This window comes from Armigeres subalbatus, chromosome 2, assembly GCF_024139115.2.
Source record: "Armigeres subalbatus isolate Guangzhou_Male chromosome 2, GZ_Asu_2, whole genome shotgun sequence".
Classification (NCBI taxonomy): Eukaryota; Metazoa; Arthropoda; class Insecta; order Diptera; family Culicidae; genus Armigeres; species Armigeres subalbatus.
The window spans coordinates 452,795,012-452,808,158 of NC_085140.1; the positions used below are offsets into that span (position 1 = coordinate 452,795,012).

The following is a 13,147-nucleotide window of genomic DNA, read 5'->3' on the forward strand; positions in this document are numbered from 1 at the left end:
TCGTAGTGCTACCGCCACCTTTGGATCACCTCATGCTCGTTCGTAAGAAGGTTCCCGTTTATGTCCTTACACATATCAGGCTGTGGCACGTGGCCCTTACGTGAACGGTTCAACTTCTCATAGAACTTTCGTGTGTTATTAGCGCGGTACAGTTGCTCCGTCTCTTCACGGTCTCGATCCTCCTGCTGGCGCTTTTTCCTCCGGAAAATCGAGTTTTGTCTGTTCTGCGCCTGTTTATATCGTGCCTCGTTCGCCCTCGTGCGGTGTTGCAGCAATCTCGCCCATGCTGCATTCTTCTCTTCAGCTAACTGCTCACATTCGCCGTCATACCAGTCGTTTCTCTGATCCGGGGGACCGTGCCAATTGCAGCGGTTGCGGTGCTACCAATGGCGGATCGAATATCTCTCCAGCCATCTTCAAGAGACGCTGCGCCTAGCTGCTCTTCCGTTGGAAGTGCCACTTCGAACTGCTGCGCGTATTCTTGGGCTAGTCTACCGTCTTGTAACCGCCCAATGTTAAGCCGCCGTGTCCTTCGACGCGTATTGTACACCGTCGAGAGTTTTGAGCGCAGGCATACTGCAACGAGGTAGTGGTCGGATTCAATATTCGCACTGCGGTAAGTGCGGACGTTTGTGATGTCGGAGAAGAATTTCCCGTCGATTAGAACGTGGTCGATTTGGTTTTCCGTTTCTTGGTTAGGTGATCTCCATGTGGCCTTGTTGATATTTTTGCGGGGGGAAAAGGTGCTTCGGACTACCGTTCCGCCGGAGGCTGCGAAGTTTATGCATCGTTGGCCGTTGTTATTCGATACGGTGTGCAGACTATCCGGTCTGATGACCGGTCTATACATTTCCTCCCTTCCTACCTGTGCGTTCATGTCACCGATGACGATTTTGACGTCCCGCAGTGGGCATCCATCGTATGTCTGCTCCAGCTGTGCGTAGAACGTTGATGATGCTATAGTTGAAGAAACGGCCTTTAATCCTCAGCTTGCACATCCTTGCGTTGATTGGCTGCCACCCAATCACACGATGGCGCATCTTACCCAGCACTATGAAGCCAGTTCCCAGCTAGTCGGTGGTGCCACAGCGGGCTTCCAGACGCGTTTTGTGATTTTTCAAACAATCATCCATTTTCCAGCGGTCTTTCAGACGCGCTTTGTGATGTTCCAAACCACAATCCATTAGACCGCTGGGCAATGGACGCGACTTATGATTTTCCAAATGTCAGCAAATTTTCCAGCGATCTTCCAGACGCGCTTTGTGATTTTTCAAACATATTCAAACTAATTTTCCCGCGGTCTTTCAGACGTTCTTTGTGATTTTTCAAACCACAATCTATTTTCCAGTGGTCTTTCGGACGCGTTTTGTGATTTTCCAAACTTCAGCCAATTTTCCCGCGGCTTTGTAATTTTCCAAAACACAGTCTACTCTCCAGCAGTGAATTTTCAAACCACAATAAATTTTCCAGCAGTCTTCCAGGCGCGCTTTGTGATTTTCCAAACCAAATACCATTTTCTAGCGGTCTTCCAGGCGCGCTTTGTAACAATGCAAACTTGCCTTGTGATTTTTTTTAATCATCTATTTTAACATATTAGCACATAAACCACTCACCTTTTGAAAACAGCGTCAGGATACAAAAAACCTGGCAGGATTGTGTGGCCCCAAATAGCCGGAGCGAAATGCGATAATAACAGCTCTCGTGGGTGCGTCTGCACGCCGCGAAGATCTGAAAAGAAGAGGCTGCATCATGGCTTGCTGCTCACCGATTGACACGCTGAGGACGCTGAGGTGTTAATGCATAATCACACGCTGATGGTAACTTACTCAAACCCCACAAATTCCAAGGAAAATTCAATTATCAAATCCTGATACAACGTCTAGGGTTGGTCAAAAGCAAAAGCATGCTGGAATAAATGTGAGAAGGAAACTTATTTTCTATTACCCATGATTTAAACCAAAACAGACTTAAATTGTTGCGTGGAAAACCATCGGTCTGAAGTAAAATTTCACGTTAGAATTATCGACAGAATAAGAAGATTCCTAAATATCCTGATATTTTTCGTAGATATGGCTGTAACCGCCTGAAAAACTTTAATTTCCATTGAAAATGCTATGGTTATACCATAATCCAAATTAAAAAATACAGCCTTTCGCTCGCCACCTCCGGAAAAACGGAAGCTCGAACGCAAGTTTTCCGTTTTTTGTTTTTCAAATTTTTGCAATGACAGATCATCGCGAGCTGCCAGTTTGTTTTCGGTGTGACCAGTAATATTGAATATGAAAGTTTGTTTAAATAATTTATCTATTAATTTAAATTGTATGAAAAACCGTTTCATCAAAAATATTGAGTTTTGATTTTCAAAGTATTCCAATTTCAACATAACATTAAAAATAAACACATAAACGCAGATTATTGTCCATTTATTCATTCCAACTAGTGGATAGACTAAATTTTGTTTCAGATTAAATTTTAATATTTTCAGCTTTACTAGTTAGCTAGTAACTGAACTAACTAACTAGTTATTTAAAATTAAAAGCCACCACTACAAATTAAAGTTGAGAGAGAACCTCACAAATAACACTTTTCCTCTGGTAGTCATGAAAATTAATCGATCCACATGAAGAAGAATCGAAAATTGCATATTTCATCGCCTGGTACAACGATTGAATAATCCTATGAAGAAAGGACGAAAGGAAAAATAAGGTCAATCACCTACTTTGTTGGAATGGAAAAGCAAAGGAAGTATTTGGGTGGCTATGGAGAAGCAACCAGGCAGGGTAAAATAGAAACGATGAAAACAGTAGAGAGGCTAATGCACATTTCGATTGACTCCCCAAAATAGCTGTTTTACAATTTACCAACTGCAGCTTGCGTATCATTGATAGCATAAACAACTGTATTTTAGAGAATAATAAAGCTGTGACGAGAATGGGATCTCGCTCGAGAATACCCATCTATACCCTACTGCTGCGTTGGGTCGTGCAACGAAGAAACAAAGTTTCTTCCAGGTTCTCATGCATGTAAGCAAAACCATTGGGCGTGAGAGGGAGAGTCGATCGCATCGCACATTTTCTTTAAATTTATTTATGTTATTACAAAGAGACGCATAAACCGTTTTTAGGCAATTCTTGATACCGTTAGTTAAAAGATATTTTTCGAATATTTCAACCATACTCATGACTCGATGTATTAAACACGTGGCATTATACTTCCCATCGCCGGTACGGCAAGTAGACTTCGAGACAAAATGTATATGTGTTGTAAATTATTTAGAAAAAAAAGTCCGTAAATCACAACTTCGCTGATGAGCTTAATCATGAAAAGCCTTCGACAGTGTTTCTTTCTGACAGATTTCGTTCGTTTGGTCAGTATCGAAGTTGTTGGCCAAAAACAGGCCTACCACGTGCATAGTGTTCGCTTTTACCTACATTCACCAAATACCGATCTTTGTGTCGTGAGCAGGAAAGCAAATTTCCGCTACTTTCTACAAGTACCGAAGACCACACGTTCTGGCAGTGGCTTTTGTAATCATCGTCCTGGAGAGGGCAATGAATATAACTTTTATAGGGAAGGGGCATCGCCAGTTGCCGCTCTTTCGCAATTACGGAGCCAATAACATCGTTAGTGCGGGAAAGCAACAAAGTTTCACGATGGATTGGGGATCATGAAAATCAAATGCTATTACTTACATTGTCCGGATATTCGTGTTGGCTGGTTGGATAATGTGTATCACGAACCATTTGAATACCTTAAAATTGGGTTGGGTTGTTTTTAAATCATCGTTAAAATACAAAACTTACTTGTTTGCTTACCAAGGTTTCATTTCTTATTAATTGCAGTTCTCCGAATGGGAAGATCATCATGAAAATGACGCACCGGAAGAAGGTAAGCCTCTATCATCAATAAAAACTATGCGTTACCCAGAAATGAAAACCCATGCGGAATAAATCGCTTGAAATAAGTTTGGGATTAACATTATTTCAGCTCCCTTCATATTTTCTAAAACGCCACATAGCTCGAGAATTTGATTATTCTCTTTTGCATCACCGAGGCCTGTTTATGATAATACTCGTGCGATTTCCCACCCTTCGGTAAGGCATAACTTTAATCTTTTTTATTCAAACCTTATCAGAGTGAATAGACAATCCAAGTAGGATATGTAGATTGCCGTTGCCATGCCATCGCAAAGTAAACTGCGGCCGGGAGAAAAAAAGGAAAAAATGGAAAAGAAATTGATTACCGAGATAAGGATTGTGGTCGCCATTCAACCAGCTTGCACACGAGAGCGTTGTTGGGGGATGATGATGATGATCATGATAAAGATGTTTAGTGATAAAATGTTTGCAATTTATTTTACAACTTCTTTACTTCAGCAGCTTAGCAAGTAGAAGCGTGTTTGCAGTCTGAGTCGAAGATGGCGCTGAGATGAAGAATTTTATATTCATGGAGTTGGATAATGAGGACTCAGATAAGGGGTGCAATAAATGTATTAAATTCACGAGAATTAAAGAATTCCAATGAAGACTATTATTCGTTATTTGAAGAATTAAATACTTTATTGTTTATACTGTCGTACTAATTGTTGCTGTGGTGTTTATAATTTTGAAGCAATGAAGAAACTTTGAATGTTTGAATATTTCTAAATTTCGAATCCTATAGCAATGGGAAATTAATCCATCATACTTCAGGAAGCAGTTGAGCCTTATCGTCTACAAGTACGTCCCGTATACTGACTGGAATCGCATTTAGCTTCCTGGGATAGTCGTATTTGGGACAGCAATATTTGAAATGTTGTACGCTGTTTTCAGTGCCACATAAATCACAATGAGACCGGAAGGGGTCTCCATCGAAATTGCCGGAGTCTAAATCTCACTATCTGTTCTTTTTGGGAAATTGAGCCAGGACCGGAGACTTCAAAACCGTTTCCTCAGTCGGAAACGTCGGTGTATCGGATGTCATGATTTCAGAAGAGCGTTGTGATAAACTCCAGAACCGACCTTCTCAGTTCGTCTGTGTTATCGCCTCTTATGAAACGGGTGGCGATGGTTTTGTCGATGTATGTGGGACGCAACAGACAACTTCTAGCTGTCAGTGGAAGATTTCCCAGGAACTCAGTCGGAAATTCCTCCTATAATTCCCCTTGGAATTTCCATTGGAAATAATTAATTCTTTCAGAAACCTCCAAACCAAACATTTCTCCAAATCTAGAGATCTTGCACGGAAATATCCTTCATATCCCGTCAAGGCTAGTCTCGGATGCGCAGTTTGTATTTTTATACATAATTAGTACATTTTTTTTGTTAAATTAACATCCTTTGATATACTTTGTACATGCTGAGTACACATCATCGGGTTAATAAATAGCTTTTTTTAAGTTCCTGGTCACGGCATGCAAAAAACAAGGCGGGCTAAACATTCAGTTTAAATGTAAACATCCCTAGTAACATTTTGCTGGTTTTATAACACTCTTGTAGAGTAAATTATGGTTTTCAAGAGCGTTATAAAACTTAAAATGTTACTTGGGATCTGACGCACCACTATCTTCCATCAAGTAGAACCGAGACGGTTTCATCATGCCCAGATCATGCCTATTTTACAACGTGTGGCTATAAAATATGCGCCACTCTTGAACATGTACCACTATTATTGGGAACAAAATTCCAACAAACTTGAAATTTGTCAAGAAACTTCGCATATTTCTCATTACTATCGTTATGCACATCAGTCATAACACGTTGGTACAGTTGAGTAGCAGGAAATTGCAAATTTGTATTATATTATCAAAGTTTTTTTTTGAAAAAATGCGTCTCCTGTGAAATTTACTCAATATGACATGTACCACTTTTGCTGGCACCGGTTCATATTGACAATACTTTTCTCATCAAACTTTTCATCAAACATCACTTAAATATTTTCACTGATTAGCCGGCATGGCCGTAGCCGAAGAACAATTCAATTTTTTCTTGAACTCATTCGAATCAAATAGCGGTAACCCACAAAACACGCACACACTCAACCGTCATCGACTCCTGTGAGCAAACTGCGGGGGGAGATGAGGGGAAATATTGAAAAGAATATCAAACTTTTCTGATCTCCCGGATTGTCTGATTGTCCGGAGCTGATTCCAAGGCGTTCAAGTATATCTTGTATGCAATCATTCCTAAGAAGTTTTGTTTAGCGACCTGTCGACGACTCCGATGAGATGTTAGATGATTATATGTTAAGGGGCAGTTCAAGAGCAAACTAAAGCGCCGCTAAACACTTATTGGATATTGGAATACCTGGCTGAGGACCACATGATGCTGCAGAGCGAATCTATTTAACCCTTTCGGGACGGATCATATATGCCCCGCAGTTTAGATTGGCTGTGTAAAATCACAGAAGAGAGCTAGGTCTCCCTTTTCTTCAGCAAAGATGTTCATCAGGATGTTGGCTTTACAAGAAAATATCGGAGGTCAAGTGTGACTAAACCCTGAAGACCCGGACGAAACCTTGGGAAGATTTTGCCTCTGAGAGCATGCAAATTGTTCAATAAGTTCAATAAGCATGTATGCATCATGCAAAACCCAATTTTGCTAAATACAAGATGCTCAAGGTTCTCTAGTTCTGTCCACGGTAACTACCACATCAACGAAGGCTTTTGCAATGTCCTCATCGTTGGTATGTACACAATCCGGTTTAATAAGCATATGTGCGTAATGAAGAACCCAATTTTCTTGAATACGAGATGGTCGAGTTACTCCAAAAACATTCTCGAGCTCAGCCCATGGTATCTAATAGATCAATCAGGTTTTAGAATGTCCCAATCATCGGTATACACCCAGTCTAGCTCAAAAAGCATATTATAAAAATTTCCTTGAACATGAGATGTGCAAGGTCTTTCAAAATGAGATAATATCAAGATATCTATCAGATGCACAATGTCTAAGAAGGTGTTGGTGTCGCCATTCGAATGTAGCCACAATTTTTTTTTGTTGGGGCGCAGAAGTTTCTTGGAAAATTGTTCATGTGCTTCTACGAGTTGACATCGAGTCTTAGAACATCAACTAATGAAGGATCCACTGCAGCTTGTAAAAGTAATCAGTGAAACTCTATCTGCTCAATGGACCTGCTGGGATGTGTAGTGATGCACGGATACATCGTTCAGGACGTGGTTGGTCATGTAGATCACATGTTTGGAATTCCAGGACGTTTTTGACTAACAAAAATGCTTTTTGCAGCTTGTAAAAATAATCAGTGAAATCCTATCGGCTCAATAGATCGGCTGCGATGCTTAGCGCTGAACGGATAGGGTAGATTTCATGTTCTGAACTGCAGGACGTTTTGGAGAACCAAAAAGGACTGTAGTAGCTTGTAAAAGTAATCAGGGAAAACCTATAGGCTCAACGGATCTGCTGGGATGTTCAACGATGCACGAATACATCGTTCAGGATATGGTTGATCGAGTAGATCGCGTGTTCTGAACTCCAGGACGTTTTGGAGCCCCTGAAATTACATGTATTCTAACCTCGATTAATTTATGTATTACGATCACAATGATATTTTAGACATACATCTCAGCTTAGGATATTTTATTTCTAGACATATTTTCTGATACATTTGAGGATATGTACTCCAGAACAAGATCCAGTGAAACCCCTAAATTAGGAAGTAGAATCGACGTAAAAAAAGTCGTCTTGAAAGGCTAGACCAACATTTGAAAAGGGCGTAATAGCCAAAGTTTATTCCTTCTGATTTATTGCCCACATATCTAGCAATATAACAGACAAAGAAACAGAAGGAATAACTGTTACAGTGGTTCTCAACCTGGGGTACATGTACCTCTGGGGGTACCTTCGCTGGCCCCAGGGGGTACCAGTCGAACAAAAATGCGTAATGGCGGAAGCTTGGAAGCCTCCTTTCAAAAGGCTCCTTCTGAAGCAATTCGTAAGCCTCCTTTCAAGAAGATCAGAAGGCAGGAGTCAATAAGCTCCGAAACCTCCAGCTCGGAAGCCTCGTTTCAAGAATACTTCGGAATACATCTTTCCAGGGGTTTGGAAGCCTGTTTTTACGAGGCTCGGAAGGCTAGTTTGAAAAAGCTCGGAAACCTCTTTTGAAGAGACTCGGAAGCCTCCTTCCAAAAGGCTCGGAAGCCCCCTTTCAAGAGGCTCGGAAGCCTCCTTTCAAGAGGCTCGGAAGCCTCCTTTCAAGAGGCTCGGAAGCCTCCTTTCAAGAGGCTCAGAGCCTCCTTTCAAGAGGCTCGGAAGCCTCCTTTCAAGAGGCTCAGAGCCTCCTTTCAAGAGGCTCCAGAAGCCTCCTTTCAAGAGGCTCAGAAGCCTCCTTTCAAGAGGCTCAGAGCCTCCTTTCAAGAGGCTCAGAGCCTCCTTTCAAGAGGCTCAGAAGCCTCCTTTCAAGAGGCTCAGAAGCCTCCTTTCAAGAGGCTCAGAAGCCTCCTTTCAAGAGGCTCAGAAGCCTCCTTTCAAGAGGCTCAGAAGCCTCCTTTCAAGAGGCTCAGAGCCTCCTTTCAAGAGGCTCAGGAAGCCTCCTTTCAAGAGGCTCAAGCCTCCTTCCAAGAGGCTCAGAAGCCTCCTTTCAAGAGGCTCAGGAAGTCTCCTTTCAAGAGGCCCGGAAGCCTCCTTTCAAGAGGCTCAGAAGCCTCCTTTCAAGAGGCTCGGAAGCCTCCTTTCAAGAGGCTCAGAGCCTCCTTTCAAGAGGCTCAGAAGCCTCCTTTCAAGAGGCTCGGAAGCCTCCTTTCAAGAGGCTCAGAGCCTCCTTTCAAGAGGCTCGGAAGCCTCCTTTCAAGAGGCCAGGCCTCCTTTCAAGAGGCTCAGAGCCTCCTTTCAAGAGGCTCAAGCCTCCTTTCAAGAGGCTCAGAAGCCTCCTTTCAAGAGGCTCGGAAGCCTCCTTTCAAGAGGCTCAAGCCTCCTTTCAAGAGGCTCGGAAGCCTCCTTTCAAGAGGCTCAAGCCTCCTTTCAAGAGGCTCAGGCCTCCTTTCAAGAGCTCAGGAAGCCTCCTTTCAAGAGACTCAAGCCTCCTTTCAAGAGGCTCAGGCCTCCTTTCAAGAGGCTCGGAAGCCTCTTTCAAGAGGCTCAAGCCTCCTTTCAAGAGGCTCGGAAGCCTCCTTTCAAGAGGATCGGAAACCTTCATTCAAGAGGCTCGGAAGGTTCCTTTCGAGAGGCTCGGAAGCCTCTTTTTGAGAAACTCAGAAACTTCCTTTCAAGAGGCTCAGAAGCCTCTTTTCAAGAGGATCGGAAGCCTCCTTTCAAAAGGCTCAGAAGCCTCCTTTCAAGAGGCTCGGAAGCCTCCTTTCAAGAGGCTCAGCAGCCTCCTTTCAAGAGGCTCAGAAGCCTCCTTTCAAGAGGCTCAGAAGCCTCCTTTCAAGAGGCTCGGAAGCCTCCTTTCAAGAGGCTCGGAAGCCTCCTTTCAAGAGGCTCGGAAGCCTCCTTTCAAGAGGCTCGGAAGCCTCCTTTTAAGAGGCTTGGAAGCCTCCTTTCAAGGGCTCGGAAGCCTCCTTTCAAGAGGCTCGGAAGCCTTTTTTCAAGAGGCTCGGAAGCCTCCTTTCAAGAGGCTCGGAAGCCTCCTTTCAAGAGGCTCGGAAGCCTCCTTTTACCGATCGATGAACCGCTGAAGAGGGTATCGGTCCCCTATGATCGACACATCACCCACCAGCTACGTCATCGACTGAGGAAATTCGGCATCGATTTAGTATTCTCCAGCAGAAACAACCAACTGAAGGCACTATTGGGCACCACAAAGGATAGAGTAGAAATGTTAAATAAGGCCGGGGTTTATCAAATTAATCGTTCACAGTGTGATAAAGTATATGTAGGTCAAACAAAAAAATCGTTAGATGTAAGGTTCAAAGAACATATTGAAGAAGTAAGTAAGGCTAAAAGGGAATCTGAAAAAGGATTGAATTATGAGTTTAGGTCTAAGGTAGCTGAACATGTATATCAGGAAAATCTTTCAATTACGACATCAAACATTAAAATTTTAAGAAATGTCTCTTCTCCGTGGAAACTTGATGTTGCTGAGAGCTTGGAAATCTACCGACAGGTACAAACGCGGTTGTTGAATAAAGACTACTCGCAACAAGCGAGTAGAAGTAAGCACCGTAGTAAATGTAACTAGATAAGCACCTAGATAAATTATTATACCTACGCATACTATAAATAGTGTAAGCTGCGATCATTTTCTTCAAGTCGAGTCAAGTACGAGACACTGAAGACGGCCTTACTGTTGAGGTCGAAATACGTATCTGTCAAGATACAATTAAGTGGTGGAATTCAATGGGATTGTATAAACTCGTCTTATGACAAGTGAAGACATTCCACTAAAAAGCTCAAAATAATTTTCTGACCTATACCTATTTTTAAAATACCTCTAACGAAAAGCATGAGGAAGAGGTATGTAGGGATTAGAAAACATCAATTTTTGCGTGTCGTAGCAGGTGGATCTTCCTAAGCATCCTATTAGGAAATTTACTATCGTGTCGGACAGTTTTATCCCAATTAAGGTCACTCCTGACAGAATCCAAGGTTCAAAGTGCTCGCGTTTTTGGGGGCACACCACTCGATACGGAAGCAACGCTCAACTGTCATTTTTATTTTTTCACGCGTGCTGCGACGCAGTAAAGCTGAATCAACAAAAATGACAGTTGTCCGCCGCCTCCGTATCGAGTGGTGTGCCCCCGAAAATGCGAAAATTTGAACCTTGGATTCTGTCAGGAGTGACCTTAACCATAAGCGGTGGCGACTTATGTTTGTTGGACTACTCTTCACATGATTCTTTTCTATGAGACCGAATATACCAAATAGTTGGTAGGACAGCAGTGGACATGTTTCAAAAGTTCGTAATTATCGAACAAAAAGTCAAAGTGCATATTCAGTGACCCATATTTTGTTTTGTTATATGCTTTAGTTTATGTGATTGAAAATAAACCCATTTGAAAATAATCGGTCATATTTGAACTATTTTTTTTTCAGAAAGCATCAGATGATTATTCAGGGCTTTTTTCCTTTGTACCAAGTCTAGAAATGAATTACGAGAAATTAAATCGTTCAAGCACAGGTTCATTGGCCAACAATAGTCGTCCTGCAATGAAAAACGCCGTTCCCATGTTCTTTCTTTGTTCTGTACTGTGGATGTTCCACCATCATTTTTCACAATCAATTCCCATGGAGTTCATGAGATTCGAACGCAGAGGTAACCATCCCATTGGAAATGATTCATCGCTTCTCTTTGTGTCGGAGCTTGTCTCTACGTTTCGATTTAAACATCGTTCGTTCGGTATCACAATTCCCAGCAGCTGGCTGGTCCGATTCTTGGGGTGGGTTGGGGATTCCAATGGTCACCATTTGTCAGACCGACCAGGGCACCATAATCTAGCACAGCGAAAATTATGTTGAGCAAAGATCAATTTACTGCTCCACTTGGTTTTCTCCTCACATCTAACGTATCTAACAAGGTTCAACGAGCACCGCTTCTGACTGTGTCACCGCGTTCGGGCACTTTGGCTGACTACGGTGAGATTCCGGTGTGCTCGTGGGACCGAGCAGACGCCAATAAGGGTCAATAAATTTATGTTTGACATAAAATATCAAATTCCAATTTAGATTTACACCAGTTCGCTATTCCATCACCAATAAAAGCGCAGACCAGGAAGCAGATGGTGGGTGGAAGATGAGGCATCACAGCGAAAGGATAATGGGTTGAATGTTTGGGATGTATCTTCGAATGTTCGACAGCTGGGAGAGTTTTTACTATTCTTCGAGCGTATCAGACCTTTTTCTGGAAAGTGGAACTTTAGCTTTCACGAAGCTATCGTCAGCTCCAAATCCCACTGGACTTTTCACGATGTTATCAAAGCAAAGCTTCTTATTCTTTGCTGGCATTGCATCCCCGGCTGGAACATTGCTATCTCGTAGCTTAATGTATTTTAAGTATTTCCACAGTAATTAAACTGGGAGAATTCCAAGTGAAGTTATTTTTGCATACGTGTTGTGAAATAGGATCATGACAATATTCTTATACCTATGAAATTCGGAACATAAAAAAATCCTGCATGGTTTTGGCTATGAGCGACCCCAACGCATAGCATTGACGTCAAATGTTCTATTGATAGCATTATTTCAAGTCGGTAAAAAATTATGACTTAGTTCCTTGTAAAGTCGTAACGATTTGAATCACTTAATTTGTCAGCAGAAAGACACGTAACCGCAAAGCGACTATTTAGTTTGCGGAAACAAATTTATGTTTTTAAAATATTTTTTTAAAGTTTTATAAAAGTGATTTTTCAATGTTCAAAGTCATCGGTATTTTCCAATACTTTTCTATTTTACTACATTTTTCATGTTGTTTGGTATGAAATTTTGATACGTAAAATGCTTTCCCTATGCAGAAGTTAACTACGATATCTGAAAGAAAGAGGTAAACATGTGTATTTGTTATTATGCGAAATGACATTTCGGTCAATTTTTTAAATAACCAAAAAGCACTAATTTTGTTTCTTCTGATTTCGAATAGAGATCGCAAACACTTTGAATAAGAGGAAAGTCGGGAAATAACTATTTGTCCCAATTGTTTGCGATTTTCATCTTTGCCTTCGTAACGTTCTGATTTTCACTGATGTTTTCTGAGTATGCAAATGCGTGTTTTTTTTCAAATTTGTTTTAATGGATCCCTGGTACCTGTCTTCTCGGTAGAACAGAGAATATACCAACAAAAATAGCCGGATAAACCGACCTGAGCTATTTCGATTGCCATCATAAAAGCTATAACATCCACCGAGTGAACACTGGTAATACGATTGCTGATTGCATGAAAACTGTAATCGGTATCGTTTTCCTTGCATTACCACCCTCTTCATTCAAGGCGTCCGAGCTTCGAGATTGCACACACTTCCTTGTAGAAACATCGGTAAAGCAAACATACTTTTATTGGCGAACATATTTCTTCGCATGGAGTCGTAGGGACTGCTCCGACCGACTGCCGTCCCACTACAACGCACGGTCAATTTCAACTCAGCAATAACAGGTTTGTAATGGCACTGGATGCGAACAGTACTTCTCTACAGTCCAGTGCTTATTATCGGTCTCAGCTGGTGCGAACATATTTTATTAGCAGTTTATAGCTGTTTCGCAGTTCTCCCCACGTCCTCTTACCG

General features: G+C 41.9%; 1 protein-coding gene across 1 annotated transcript in view; it reads left to right on the forward strand.

The window, feature by feature from the left end:
• The window catches only part of LOC134213770 (transient receptor potential-gamma protein), a 395,710-nt gene that overhangs the window by 281,582 nt on the left and 100,981 nt on the right, over positions 1 to 13,147 (forward strand). Inside the window, exon 4 of the mRNA XM_062693089.1 lies at positions 3,843 to 3,888. The gene's annotated coding sequence lies outside the window, so the exon portion shown is untranslated. The remainder of the gene's footprint in view (positions 1 to 3,842; positions 3,889 to 13,147) is intronic.